This window comes from Medicago sativa, chromosome 8 (genome assembly GCF_051527215.1).
Source record: "Medicago sativa cultivar Bolivia chromosome 8, Bolivia_mono, whole genome shotgun sequence".
Classification (NCBI taxonomy): Eukaryota; Viridiplantae; Streptophyta; class Magnoliopsida; order Fabales; family Fabaceae; genus Medicago; species Medicago sativa.
Window position 1 is genome coordinate 36,177,652 of NC_140756.1, and position 15,592 is coordinate 36,193,243.

General features: G+C 34.6%; 2 long non-coding RNA genes across 2 annotated transcripts; one reads left to right on the plus strand and one right to left on the minus strand.

The window, feature by feature from the left end:
• Positions 1–70: 70 nt before the first annotated feature.
• On the minus strand, positions 71–1,142 carry LOC146898841 (uncharacterized). Its single transcript, XR_015022703.1, has 3 exons — positions 1,003–1,142; positions 226–414; positions 71–157 (listed from the first exon to the last, which is right to left on the minus strand). It is a non-coding gene; the product is annotated as an uncharacterized LOC146898841 (long non-coding RNA).
• A 12,124-nt stretch (positions 1,143–13,266) lies between these two features.
• Positions 13,267–15,381, plus strand: LOC146898842 (uncharacterized). Its single transcript, XR_015022407.1, has 2 exons — positions 13,267–13,417; positions 15,182–15,381. It is a non-coding gene; the product is annotated as an uncharacterized LOC146898842 (long non-coding RNA).
• Positions 15,382–15,592: the final 211 nt, after the last annotated feature.

The following is a 15,592-nucleotide window of genomic DNA, read 5'->3' on the forward strand; positions in this document are numbered from 1 at the left end:
AATAACATAAGTTGGGACAAGACAATTATGAGAAGAAATTAAAACAAAATAAAATCATGCCCATGACCGTACCTTAAAAGAGTAGTGAATCAATGTCACTTGTAGTTTGTTGATTGTTACCAATATAACCATTTCGAGAACTTGCAACATCAGGTACCTATGCGAATAAAGTGTATTTTATTTTCTTGTAAAACATTCTTGAAGTTGAAATATAACATTTCATACCTCTTGAGCTACAGCCTGTAAAACAACATTAATTTGTGGATCTTCAGAAAATCACATTTGAAGCACAACAACAAGATTTTCAGACCCTTTCACTTTTCAGTATATATCATTCTTCCAATTCGTAGATTCACCAGTGACTTGAAAATTTTCTGAATTTTCTGCCTCGGCTATACGCTTCTTTAACTCCTCCTACATGACGAACGTTAGAAACAATGAATTTTCTTCTTGTAATCAGTAACAAACAAGAGTACCAAATAACATGCAAGTTAAACCATAACCAACAGGAGAACTTACGATTTCTGAATCATATTCAAATTAACCATCTCCAACTCAAAAACAATCACAGCTAAATTGCAGGAAATTTGACTCGTTAGTAGATGAAAATAATAATATTCATCAGCTAAAGATATTTTTCTAACTAGACACTAGCAAAATTAATGCACATGCTCCACGATTAGTGTACATTAGTATCAGGAGCATATGTCAGCAACTGTACTTAAGCAAGTTAATAGACAATACTACATTCATGAAATTCTACGCATTTCCTACTCTATATAAAAATTGAGGGTCTAATAAATATCTTACAATTGATGCATCTGCCCTTTCAGTCACAATACTCCCATCTTTTCGAGTTCGGGTTTCAATATAAATTTCAGCTCGAGAAGGCTGCACTCCTATAGCCTTCATTCTCTAAAATTAGTAATAAGAACATTAAGCATTCTATTTGCAAAACTGACAAGTTGAAAATACTAATACAAGTGATATAAAGAAACATACCATGATCTCATGAATTAGCCTCGGAAGATTCTTGGTTCCTATGCAATGTAAATCCTCAAATTTTGAGTGATTGCTTTTGTTGATTTGACTTATTTCCCATAACCAATGAATAAAGAAGTCAACAAAAATAATCATACACCTCATGAATTAGCCTTAGAAAATAAAAAACTCTTTGGTTATAGAGTTATTTGATATCCAACTCTTATCCATTTGATAAAACAAGAGAGAGTGGATCTGTGAGCTCTGCACCTTATTTATGAGCCAATAAGGCTTATAAAACCCAAAAATCTCTCAAGAGGTTTCATAGCTAGCGATTCATAAATTCAATATCTAAGTTATCCTAATGTTATCACAATTCTCAATTATCATAGTGTTAACACAATTCTCCCAAAATCCAGTTCAAAAGCACATGCACATAAACTTATTTCAAAATTCTACCAAAATCAAGTTCAAAAAAACATACAAATAAACAGATTTCAAAATTTTGCAAAAGTCCAGTTCAAAAACACAATCACATAAACTGATTTCAAAAATTTCCCAAATCCAGTTCAAAAACACATTTACATATACTAATTAGTGCAATTAGTACAAAATAATTTAGTGACTCATTCTCGTACGTATTCTATTATTTTCAATTGAATTTATTTTAGATTCTTGTTGAGAGGTAATTACCTGATTAGTTAGTGACTCATCCTCGTACGTATTCTACTATTTTCAATAGAATTTATTTATTTTCCCAACCTTAACATGGGAGAAGGTTTTCTTTCTTTCTTTCTCGTTTACATTATAATACTGTTTTTTCACATTATAAAGTATCAGTTTAAGCAGCATACCACTTTTAAGAAAATGATTACTCTATTCTTCTTCTTTTCTATTGATACTCTCTATTTTTTATAATGAGTGACATATTTGCTTATTTCACACACTGAAAAAAAAAACTATAACAAAAAGAAATAAAATATAGAGTAAAGTTATAGGGACGACAATAAGAGACTACTAAACAGCCAGAGAAATGGCCCTTGTAGGCTTGTATAAATTATTTTTTTCTCACGAAGAGAAAATCAGTGATTTGCTATGAAGATAATAGTAGCGAATTAGTAGCTAGCCCCTAGCAAAATACATTTAGCTACTATTCAGTTGGGAATTAGCTGTCATATTGACCGTACATTGTTTAGCTGAAAGAAACAGGACTTCATATGACAATACAAGTTGCAAATTGATGATAAGAGAAATTTGTTGGTTAAATAAGGTTATTTCGCATGAACGGATTTATCACAATATGTTCATTTTAAAATTCGATTCCTTCATGGGAGATAGCCATTAGTGACAGACCAACTATAATTTAATTCTATCTTTATTAATGTAAGAAATTAGCAAGTTCAGTTCAACAAGAATAAAAAAGGAGTAGTTAAAATTGTATTTAGACGAATAAAATATATTACCAATTTATGAAAAAAAAAAATTGGACAAATTGTATGCAAAGGCATCACAATAGTGCAAAGAATCTAAACTATGAAGGCACCCCAAATATATGTTAAATTGTAAGCAACAGAAAATGATATTACTAGTGAAGTCGACAAATTAATAAACTTGGTTAGTGTTGGGACCATAGGCATAAAAATATAGGTAAAGAGAATTTAGTTTTGACACAAGTTAAACTTTCATGAAATAAACTACAGTTTTTCTCTCTAATAGAAACTGATGGCCCGTGTGATAGAGGAAATTATTTAGAAGGAATGGAGAAGAATATTGAGTTGCGAAAGTCTGAGCGAGGAGCACATTCCTTCTCCAATAGATTTATCGTTTTCTTTTTCCCTTTGGTAAGGAGCTCTGTCCAGTTCATCTTAATCTTTTATAGTTAAAGAATACTTCACTTTCATTTGATTGGGAAATATATATTACTTTTATGTGAGTGGGGAGTTTATCATCTATATCTACACGTTCTGTTTCACCTATTTTTTGTTTCTATCAGAAACACTGTAAGATATCACCTTAACAAAAAACTTCTCACGCATACCCCCATCAGGTAGCAGTTCTTCACCATCCTGGCGACCTTTGCTGCGCATATGACTGATATCTATGATATCAGGAACATCAATATACACATCTGAAAGAAGAAAAAAAAAATGCTCAGCTAGTGTTGAAGTTTTAAAGGAAGGGAGAAATAATAAAGGATTGAATCTTATTGATAATAATTTGATAATGCTTTGATAGTAATTTGACGACTAAACATGAATCCCAATTTATAGGAATACATAATCCCTATTTATGGGGATACAAATAGGGATACATAGACTCAATTACTTGGCGTGGTATTCAACATGCCATTACAAATTTTGCTGCATGGTATAGTTTTCGTGTAGGCTTTGGAAACTCATCGATTTGGAATATTGACTGGACACAACTCGGTCCCCTCTGCCAATTGGTCCCATTTGTTAACATCCGTGATTCAGTTATGTGTTTGAAGGATGTGTGGAAGGATGGTAGGTGGAACTTGCAGGATCTTGCCACTATGATACCAACCGATATTGTTGACTATATTCATCAGCTTCCAGCTCCTAATAAGTTGGATTACGACTTCAAGATGCGTGGACTTGGAGGCATACAAAGAAAGGTGAATATACTTGCTCGAGTGGATATTATTGGCTTCTTCAACAAAATAGAGATTGGAATGTGAATTGTAACATGATTTGGCTTTGGCGCCTTAAAGTACCGGCAAAACTTCAACACTTTCTATGGCTTTGTTTTCACAATGCTCTCCCTATTAATGCCCGTCGGCATCATTGCAACATGGTAGCTTCTCCAAGCTGCACCCGTTGCTCTTCACCAATTGAGGATATTCTTCACTGTTTACGTGATTGCCCGCACTCTAAAGAGCTTTGGCTCCACTTGAATGTGGGGCGTTATAATAATTTTTGCTCTGAATTTGATGTCAAGGTTTGGCTTCATGAGATGACAAAAGGTACTTCCTCCATTTTGTTTGTTACAGGAGTATGGTATGCTTGGTGTTGGAGAAACAATACTATTTTTGAGGATCAACGTTGGCATATTCAAGATGTGGTGCAAAAGATTTTTTTGTTACATGATGAATGCATTTCTTACTATCCCAATCCTGGTTTAGACCCACACTCATCACGCCTCTTAGCTCATTGGATCCCCCCTCCAGAAGGTACACTCAAACTCAATATTGATGGCAGCTTTCTAGAAGATTTTGGTTGTTTAGGTGCTGGTGGTGTTGTTCGCAACCACAATGGAGATTGGATAACTGGTTTTTCCCACTATGAAGTTGGAGGTGATGCGTTATTAGCTGAGTTATGTGCTATCCAGACAGGTCTTGATTTTTGTAATAAAAAAGGTTATGTCAGCATTATTTGTGAGAGTGATTGTTTGGAAGTAGTTGACCTGATTATTGATGGTCACGATCATACCTTGCACACTTATGCTACTGACATCCTTCATATTAGAGATGTTTTACATGCAAATGGAAATACAACATTGGAGCATGTTCTTAGGGAACAAAACATGTGTGCAGATTTTTTGGCTAAGGAAGGATCACATGGAAGGTGCTCTGCTCATTGGAACTTCCCTCCGCCTGGCATGGAATCTCTCATCCTCAGAGATAAGCTTGGAACTTAATTTCGTCTCTCTTTTTTCTTTCTTTTTCTTTTTTCCTCGTTACATTGTAACACTACCAAAAAAAAATGAGTGCATTTTGGGGCTTGAACTAACAGCCAAATATTAAATGGAAATCTGCTATCATTCCAAATCAATTTTTTTATAATGTCTAAATGCACTTTCATACATGCTGGAATATTAAATGGCAAATCTGTTGTTTGTTTTAAGGCTAATGATTTTTGGAACTGTGATCCTAACTATTTTATGAATATTGCAGTGACTGAATGGTTTTCTATATGATATGCTGCAAAAAGAGGGCCTTGTGGAATCAAAGACATTGGTTTGAAAAATAAAGATATGAAAATAAGGTACAAAAGTCACGGTTGTTACCCACTTCTACGAGCTATGCAACATGAATACTTCAAATTGATGGTGTGACCAGTACGTGTCACTATCTAAAACCAACACGACACTACCACTTTTACAATCAATTACTATTGTGTATTAAAAGTATTACTAGTGTCCCGTGTAATTACATGTGTTATGTCCACTGTTAGTGTCTATGTTGTTTTACTTATATTGAGAGCCGACAATTGCGTATAACTCTGTTGATTTTCAATGAATATTATTTCTATTTCGAGTGTTGACTACTTAGCCAAATTAAACCTACTTATGTTTCGAGATAATTATCTCTTTTTGCCAAAAATTTAAAACAAAATTGTCTTTAAAATATTCATATTCATGCTTTGATTAATTGATAATGATAAGATTTGATCTTGATGAAATTTCATAAATCGTGCAAACTCGAAAGGACTTAATCCAATGTTTTTGATTGATCACAAACTTTGAAAAATTTATGCACCATAGATTTTGTACTTGTTATGAAATCATTTTTTTGAAGGATTTTGTTTGACTACAAATAATTTTCTAAGTTCGGGAGAGTTAATAAGTATATGTTTTTGTTTTACTACTAATAATGTTCTAAGTTTAGGGTTTTGTATTTTACATATATATTTAGGACACTTATTAACTTATTTTGCATTAAATATAATGAAACCCCCCCATATAAGTATTAGATTTTTAAGTTTAAAGTATTATCATAATCATTATATGACCTATTCCCTTTCGAATTTCAGATTTTAAAACTCAAATAATGCCTAGCAAACATGCCAGCACTTCATTGAGCCAACCGATAGAAAATTAAGTCAGGGAGTTGAAGAAATCTACTAAGCGTTATTCGCTAAGCGAATTTATAGCAGTTTAGTGACCTCTAAGATAAGGTAATATCTACCATTCCTTGAGAAATGTCAATACTCTTCTTAGCTAGACTAGATGTACTCCCCCTATGCGAATGTACACATAAACATACAAATAGAGCTTCAAATCAGATTTTTAAGATATGGTCTTTAGAGAAAGCAAGGAATATGAGAGAGAGAGAAAGATTGAGAGAGAGAGAGAGAGAGAGAGAGAGAGAGAGAGAGAGAGATCAGGAACCAAAGGATCAAGGTGGAAGCAGTAGGATCTTGGATCATCAATCCTTTGATGCCATTTCTCCTTCCCTACATTTGCTAGTTTCTGAGTTTTGAAAACTATTATAAAACAACTGTTACATACATGTAAAACACAACCAAAATCATTATTATCATCTATGCCTATCCGAAATTAATCGACAACCATCTTAGAATCCAATACAAAATCAATATTATTTAATTGGAGGACTGCAACCCACTGGAGGGTTGTGTGCAATCCCATTGCTTCCTCAACATCAACATCACAAATAAGGGAGAACCAATTTGTCTTTGTAACAACAAAAGCACCATTTTCATCTCTAATACACATACCAAATCCTACTCTGTTAAGATATGTGGAGAACGAAGCATTGATATTACACTTCCATCCAACAGGTGTTAGTTTCTCCCATTGGATCAAATCTTCACTGCTTGGCCCGGCTTAATGGATGTAGACGGTACGACGTTGGCTGCACAAATAACGTTGGCTGAATGCATGATGATGACTTTCTTGTTTATACTCTTGAAGTGATGATTTGAGTTTACCTGTATCTATTTGAAATAATTAGATGAGAATACATGTGAATATTGTGCGATTATGATGAACATGTGTATTTGAAAATAAGAATGGTGATAAAATGATGGTGCATAAACTTGTGATATCTTATTCTTGTTTATCTAAAAGGATATACATGAGAATATTTTCTTGAATACGGAATTGTATTATATATATGTATGTTGTTGTTGCCTTAAAACTATTCTTATATCCACGATTTCCTTTGTTGAGTATTTCTCACCCTTTTGCGGGTTTTCGCCTACATCATACCTTCGGGTGGCGTAGACGTGCAGGTTTAGGACGCGTGATCATCATGAGTAACCGGGGATAGCTTGATGCTTCCTCACTTTTATGATTGCTTTTGGAGTCTAGTTGTAGGCTCCAATTAGGATGTGTCAGGAGTTTTATTTCTTTTATGAATTCTATGCATTTGAGAAACTTTGATGTTTTATGGTGATGTATATTGAGATGTTGAGACCATGATTTTATGTTGTTTTATGTTATGAATCCGTTGTGACTGTTTTATGATGTTCTATGATTATGAAAATGAGTTATGCATGATTTTGGATTTTTGAAGGCGTAACACCTTGAACCTTGTATTTATCTATCGATTTATTGTTAAATATTGTATTTGGGTTTGAGGATGTTTCATGTAGAACCTCACTAAGTTTCCCTTTCACTAATTTTTTTTCTCCCACCTACTCTACAGCAGCCCTACCCTCCAAACCCTCCCCCTTATACTCTATCTCACCCTTCACATCCTTCAAATCATGCCGGTCAATCCTTGCTAATTTTCCACGTACACGGAAATGACCAACTAACATCATTCAACACTTTCGACAACTTGTTTGCATCTTTAACTTTGGAAAATCTCACAAACCATATAGTTCTCGATGCACATTACGTTTTTTAGCAGCAAACACATCCTCAAGCATCCTACATACTTCAAAACCTTTCCTCAAATAAAAGTGCGGAATTTGTTCTGGAAAGTTTGTTAAATAGAAAGTAACAAAACCTTTTGTAACCAGAGCCCAACAAAACATTTAGTTTCAATCAAATGCCTTGCGCGATCGCTGTATATAATCAGCAATAACAACTACACACCCCACCTCAATGTAGCAAGCTCTCACTATGTCTGTCCTCACCTTGATCCACCTGTCTCAACTCTTTCCGACGTCGTGATGTCACCTCAAACCGATCTCCCCTATCCCCCCTCCCCCCGTTTTGTGGCACCCTTCTTGGACCCTTCCCCTATGATGTACCTCTCTTCTGTCAAAAAAGAATACCGAAACGGTTGCCCTAAGTGGTGCTTAGGGCCACCGCCTCTCTCTCTCTCTCTCTCTCTCTCTCTCTACCTAGCTCTCTCCCTCTCCAATACTCGTGTCAAATTTTACGTTGGATATATCTTATATATATTTTTGAAAAGCTACTAGCTATAATATCTTTTCATTTGAAGTTGTTTTTAGATTTTTTTCGTTGATCCATATCTTTTAAAAATTTATAACAAACAAATAAAATATTTATTAAAGTGATTTTTTTAAAAAGTTGTAACAAACCTCATAAAGTTGACATTTAATAATTTAGAAACTATTTTTTTGTTGAGATTTTATATAACACCAAAATCTATTTTGAGTTTGTTTATCGTAGTAAAATCAATTTTTTTAAATAATTTAGTTTGTTTATCTTTTCATTTGAAGTTGTTTTTAGATTTTTTTCGTTGATCCATATCTTTTAAAAATTTATAACAAACAAATAAAATATTTATTAAAGTGATTTTTTTAAAAAGTTGTAACAAACCTCATAAAGTTGACATTTAATAATTTAGAAACTATTTTTTTGTTGAGATTTTATATAACACCAAAATCTATTTTGAGTTTGTTTATCGTAGTAAAATCAATTTTTTTAAATAATTTAGTTTGTTTAGATACAACAACATAAATGAAATTTTTTGTTACAACTCTGATCAAAATAGGATTTTTTTTTTGTTACAAAAGACATAAAATGGTAAGTATATGTTCAGGTATCAAATGATTAAGATGAGCAAAATTGTGTTTTTACTGATCAATAATCTTCATAATTAGAGAATAAATTCAATGAATGTATGAGTGATTGAATGAAAATATTGGTGATAAAAAACAGCAATTGTGTCACTGCTTCCAACGAAAGTTAACTGCAGCTTATGCAACGGCAGTAAACTGTCGTTGAAGGTGAACGATAGTTAACTGTCGCAGTGGGTTTTTTGATATTTTTGGGGTGTTAAAAAACAATTTTTGAAGTTGAAAGAGCAATTTTCTAATGTATTTTTTATGGGCCCAAATTCTTCCCTCGAATAAATGAAAGAGCCCAAAATTAACTAGTATATATATGCTCTAGCACAAGTCCTGGGAAATACCAGAACCCTAATTCATAGGGTTTTGAAATCACTGCGGCTGCTCATCAAACTTTCTCAATTCTCAACTCAAGTCATTCAGTCACTTAACTCTCAAATTTAAGAAGCCATTCAGTTTCTTAATTCTCAAATTTAAGATGCCATGAGTTTGTTCGTTTAACCTACCTTTTCACTGGTTAATCAGATGTGTGATTTTACATAACCTTTCGTTCTTTCCATCATCTCTTGATTTTATTTTTTGTTTTATTATTTATCTCCACCTCTAGGATTTCAGCGGTAGCGAATGATTTTTTCTTCTATATTATATTTTTCATCAACAAGTGTGATTTCCTTGATTAATCGGTAGGCTACTTAGAGTTCCATAATCTTGTTCCAGTAGTTTAGTGAAATAATCAAATTCAAATTCCTGGCGATGAAGGTCAAGACTTATGGACAAGAAGTGGCTCAAGAAACTGAGCCTGTGTACAAAATCAATCCAAGCTTGGTTGCTGATTTATATAGTGACTGGATCATGCCATTGACAAAAGAAGTTCAAGTTCTATATTAATTAAGGAAGCTGGATTGAACATACACAATTGGTACTTGCTGGATTTATATAGTGACTTGATCGTGCCATTGACGAAAGAAGTTCAAGTTGCATATTTTCAACTACAATGTTCATACATTATCTTTTCCAAATAATGGTACTTGCTGTGAATGTGTATGAAGTACACAATTGGTGAATTGATTTGAGCTGTGACTGTAGATTCTATGTAATTAACATGTGAGGATGTTGATATTATTATCTTATACAATTCATGATTCATTAGAATATTGTCATAGGATTCGCTACAATGTGCAGTACCTCAAATATTTATATCGTGGATCCAATTTTTTAAAACCTCATTTGATTTTCGAAATAAACTTTCAGACGGAAAAAATAGCGTTTTGTTTGCAAATGCATAGTGGGACTGAGAAAAACTATTTTTCTCCCCTCAGATGTATACCTTTGAAAGTGCTTGTGCAAGATAACTTTTTAATTCAGCTTTATTGGTCCATTCTTGTTTTGAGCTTTGTTAGTTCTTATCCTCTCTAGACTCGTTCAGGTATTTTGATATTAAGACACCTATGTTTAGTGCTTAATAATTAAGTAAGTGATGAGTCATAGAATAGTCTATTTTATTGCATTATTTAGTATCGTTTTATTTAGATTTGGTTTTATTTTATTTTAATATTATTTCCTTTTTGAATCTTTTACTTCAAATTGCATTTTATTATATTTTAGGAACGAATATATGGTGGAAGGTGTCTTGGAGCAAAAGAAAGAGGACTGGAGCAAATACAATACAAGAATACGAAGATACGAGACAAAAATATGTCTCTACCAAGTCAGAAGCTTGGCACGGCCCGTGCCAACATGTGGCACGGCCGTGCCACCCTCCAGGACCACTTTTGCTGCTTTTCTTCAAGCCCAAGTTACTCCGTTGCAGCTTTACTGTTTTGCCCTTATAGTAGCTTAGTTTCTAAGTCAATTGTAAAGCTATAAATAGAGTAGCACTCCATCATAAACATTCATCTTTTGTTCTTGGAATAAAAGTTCACTTTTATATTATTGCTCTTTTATTTTACCGTATTTCTCTCTTCTTCCCCCATGTCTACGATGAACATGAGTGAGTAGACTTCTTAGTCTTAGGATTATTGGGGAGTCTAATGACTCAATCCTAAACAAAACATGTCTAAACCCTAATTTCTATGTAACCCTAATTTCTAATCTAGATTCACCGTCTTAACGTGGATTAACAATTATCAAACTGTGGAAGCGAAAGCGGAGGGTTTGATAATCGTTAATCCATCATCCTAAACATCAATTCATAAAGCGAGAGCGGAGTCTTGATGTTGGAACAAGTGAATCTAGACAATAGTTGCAAAACAGTGAAATAGTCTTTGCAACTATTGAGACAAAGAGTAGTTTCAATCCTCTATGCATCTTCTAGTAATCATGTCAGTGAAATAGGCTTGGTTGCTAGAAGTAAACTCTCACCGGACTTTCATCGGAAAGGTGAGGGGCTAAGGGAAACCGGTCTTTAGAAATTAGTGTGTAAACCATGAAATTAGAAGTTTAGGTTTTGTCTAGTGAAGGATTAGTTATTAAGATGAACCAATGATCCTAAGGCCCCTTTATTATTATTGTTTTTATCTTCAGCAATCAAACCCTTTCTAATCAACTTTCTCTCCTCTAATCATTCATTAAAAGTTAATTAAATTGACCAACTCCCTAGCGGAACGATACTCTACTTACTACTATTACTTCGATAGGCCGTGCGCTTGCGGTTTGGCTCTATCAGTAAGTGGTCGCATATGTTTAGTGGGACATCATCTGCCTCTTCCTCTCTCTAGGAGCTGCTGATTGAACATCATCAAATTTGTATCACTTGGATTGGATTTACCCCTAGAACAAGTGGGAAATATCACTTATGTCAAAACAGGATACTAGCATTAATCCTTTATTTCAATGCTAGTTAGTTGTTCTTCTAATTTGGTATATTAGTCTTTTGTGTATGCCTTCATGTAATTCATATTATCTCATAATTAATATTATTTTAAATTTACTTCTGTCAGGAATAGTAATATGATGTCAGAGAGATAATAATTTAGCTACAATCTTTCGCTAATTTAAGACTTTGTAATCACTGTAATGACTTTATCTACATCGATCTTATTTTGGATGATAGAACCATCAAGTACAACTTATGTGTTTAAGTTTAACCGAGAATGATAAGGTAAACGTAATTCTTAATGTATCATCATTTTGTATCCATTTTTACATGGAAGCTAGTGGTGTATAAGTGAAACAGAAAGGCATATTAGTTTCCATGTATTATGTTAGGCATTGTTAGGCTGAAAAATTTATGAAAAGTATAATGAGAATTGAGAGCAGAGGAAACAATTTTTTTCTTTCTTATAACAACCTACATTTTAGTACTCTTTGCAAATAGATGTATTCAAGATATGAAGGAAAAAAACTTGTAAAGGAGGATGAATCCCAAACTTCCTCACAGCCAACTCATAATTTCCAAAAGCATCAGAAGAGAGAATTGAACTGCTACTTTTTGCAGTTAACATGCCTGCATGTGATCAAGTATCATTCAGTTTAACTTAGTAAGCTTATAAGAGAGAATCATACATTTACCGTATATTTTCCATTGATAGGGTAAATGAATGACTTGTGTTGCAATCTTTCAAGAGAGAAAGATTGTAACTGTCTTATATGTAGTTTTTAATTGGAGTGAGTATTAACGGTTAATAGATTTCCTTCAATGAGTGCATATTTCTCATAAATATGTTCAATGTCATCTTAGCATCAGACGATATTCATTCTGCTTAATAACTTAGCAGAATTGCCGATGAAATCTAATCAACAAATTCTGCTTAATAATGTCTAAACACACTTTCATAGTTTTCCCTTTAAAGGGTAATATTATAAACATCCAACCATTTCAGTTTATTTTGGTTAGTCAATATTGAATATTAACTCATTAAACATGCAGCATTATGATGAGTAATAATTTTGGTTTGTATATAACAAAAAGGAGATGTAATATCCCGCCTGTCAGTGTCGATATTTTAACCAGACGATCGTGCCAGAGGATTAAAGTTTAAGGAAAGTAAGTGTAATGGGAAATATTTATTATGAGATGTCAGCTTATTATGGATTAAGTATCCGTGTCGGATTTAACACGTTTAAAGGCAAGGGCATAATGGTAATTTCTCGAGAAAGGATATTTAAGTGTTTTTGGGCAAGATATTTTCATAATTCTTATCCTTTTCTCTCTCTAGGTTTGGGAAACAACTCTCTCTTCCTTCTCTCTTCTTTCTCACACCATCCTTCTCTCTTTTCTACCATAAATCTTTCCAAAGCTTCTTCCTTTCATGGCAAGTTTCTAAGTTAGGTTCCCTCATGATCTTTTGAGCTTAAGAAGACTTGGATTTTGTTTGATCTCTCTCTTTATTTCCCCTCTCAAGAAAAGATTCAATCTAGGGTTTGGTTATTATTAAGAAGTTATGGTTTTAGATTGTTGGATGGAACTTATGTTGAATATGTTTCATGGAATTGGTGAACTAAGCAAGAACAAGAATGGATTGGAATGGAAGTTTGAGTTGACTTGGAAGCAAGAGTTAAGGTTTGGTTCTTCGTGAGGTAAAAGATGATTCAAGTATGGCTTCTTAATGGTCAAGGATCAAGATGATTAGGTTTCAAGGAAGACCAACAAGTTTGAGTGGTTTGAGCAAAGGAATCAAGTGGGTTAAAGCTAGGGTTTTGGGCTTGGTTGAGCTTGTGATTTGATGATGCTTCAAGAACTTCATTAGGTGAGTTCCTTAGATAGATTACCACCCTTGGTTTATGTGTTTCATTCATGTAAGGAAACTATATGAATTCTAGGGTTTAAAGTATAAGTTAGTTGCCCCTTTTTCTTACCATGCTTGTCATACTTGTATACACTTGTTCCATGACTGTTTTGATAGGTTTCTAATGATCCTAAGAGTCACATAGCACTTTGAGATGCTTGGTTTGAGGTTTTTAAGTCAAAAATATCAATTTTGAAGTTGCAGGACTGTCACAGCTCGCCACGGCGAGCAAATGGCTCGCGAGGCGAGCTAGGAGGCCGAACAGGGGGTCCTGCTCGCCCCCAACTCGCCATGGCGAGTAGGAGCTCGCCTCCCACACCAATTTACTCGCCTAGGCGAGCTACACAGTAGGGAAACCCATTGTTTGTTCGCCTCAGGTCGTTTCGGCGTTTCGCGAGCGGTTTTTTTCTTGTGCAGTCTTTTTAAGAGAAATAAACCCCTCAAACCAAGGTCCTAATTGTTAAGCTTTGAAAGGAGACTTTCTTTTAAATGAACCAAGTGTTTGGCAAGTATGGTAAAGCATGGTAAGCGAGAGTATGAAGGTTGATTCGGGTAGCAAGATAATTTTTAAGGAAAGGGAAGAACTAGAGCCTCGGTATAGTTATCGAGAACTAGAATAGTTAGAAAGAATAGAATGCTTTGCATTAGTAATATGCTTAATAGACGCGAGGTAATGAGAGTATTATCTTCACATAGAAGCAAGTGCCATACGAGTATGGCAAGACGTGAATTGATTTTATATCCATTCACAAAGTAAGTTGAGCAAGCATATAGTTACCTCTAGTGGGATCGTCTAGGGATCCGAGGTAAAGAGTTAGCATGTTTAAGTTAATTTTCATGCATAAGACTAAGACTTTTAAGAAAGAAAGAGTGTCATGTCTCTTGTTATCCAAATTGGATTCAAGGGGTTCCCCAAGGGGAATGGTTAAGCCGCAAGGGAGCCGCATTTCACTAAGTTAAGGTGTCGTGTCTTTTGTATTCCTTCCAAGGTTGGGTACAAAAGGTTCTCCAAGGGGAATGGGGTAAGCCGTAAGGGACCCGCACGTTCACTAAGGGAGTCCGGTGCGCTCTTGCTAAGCATATCACCGGTAGTAAGGGATTATCTTCCGGGGTTACTCCACTCGGGACTAATCCGTAAAATGAACTCAGATAAGTTATTTGTTACACACTAACATAACCAATGAAGCTAACTATGCATATCTATTATACATGTTTATGTTATGTCATAGAGCCTTGACGTAGATCGTCAAGAACAAGCAGAGACTTGGCATAGTTCGTCAAGAAGTAGTAAAATAGTAAGAATCACTTAGGTGATAAGAGATGATATGTTGTAGATACAACATATTAAGCAAGTAGAAGCAATTAAAGAAAGATATGCCGAAGACGATCTTAGGTTACCCCTAATCGTCCGGTTTAGAATCGTGTCATGATAGGGATATAAGAGAGCCTTGATGCTTAGAGTGTACTCTTGGCAATGCGGTTTTAGTTCCCCCTTCACCGCCATGACATGTATAGCAGAGAAGCCTATAACAAGTTAAGAATATTAAGACGGCCCTAGCAAGCACCGCCGTCTAAGAAAGCAAGTCCCCACACACGTATAATCAACCGGCAGGTTGTATCGTAGACACGTGGTGACCGTAGGTTTCCCCCGTGGTTGCCTATAGCCTAGGGTTAGGTGGAAATCACAGGGACATTATGTCTCATCCCAATCCTTATTTGTTTCAGATATCAGGATGGTTTAGCAAGCTAGTAGCCGGATGGATGTTTCAGCAAGTGTTCGTTCGTACCAGCTGCAGCATGGCATGGATGTTCAAGGATGCATTTGACATATTTTAGAAAATTGAGTTGTAATTTATTGTACGAACGCATTTGTTGTATATAATATTCATTCGAAGTTTTTATGTTGTAAATTTTTAATGTATCCAGTACTAAACTAATACACATGCTAGACTTTCTAGATACGTCTAGTATGGGTGTTACAGGAGACGCTTATAAGGTTAGCTTACATGCTGAAAATAAACACCGGTGATTTTTGGAACTATTTTATGAAAATTGAAGTGACTGAACGGTTTTCTATATGATAGGCTGCAGAAGGAGGTCATCAAATTGAGGAAGCCTTGTGGAAAGGAAGACATT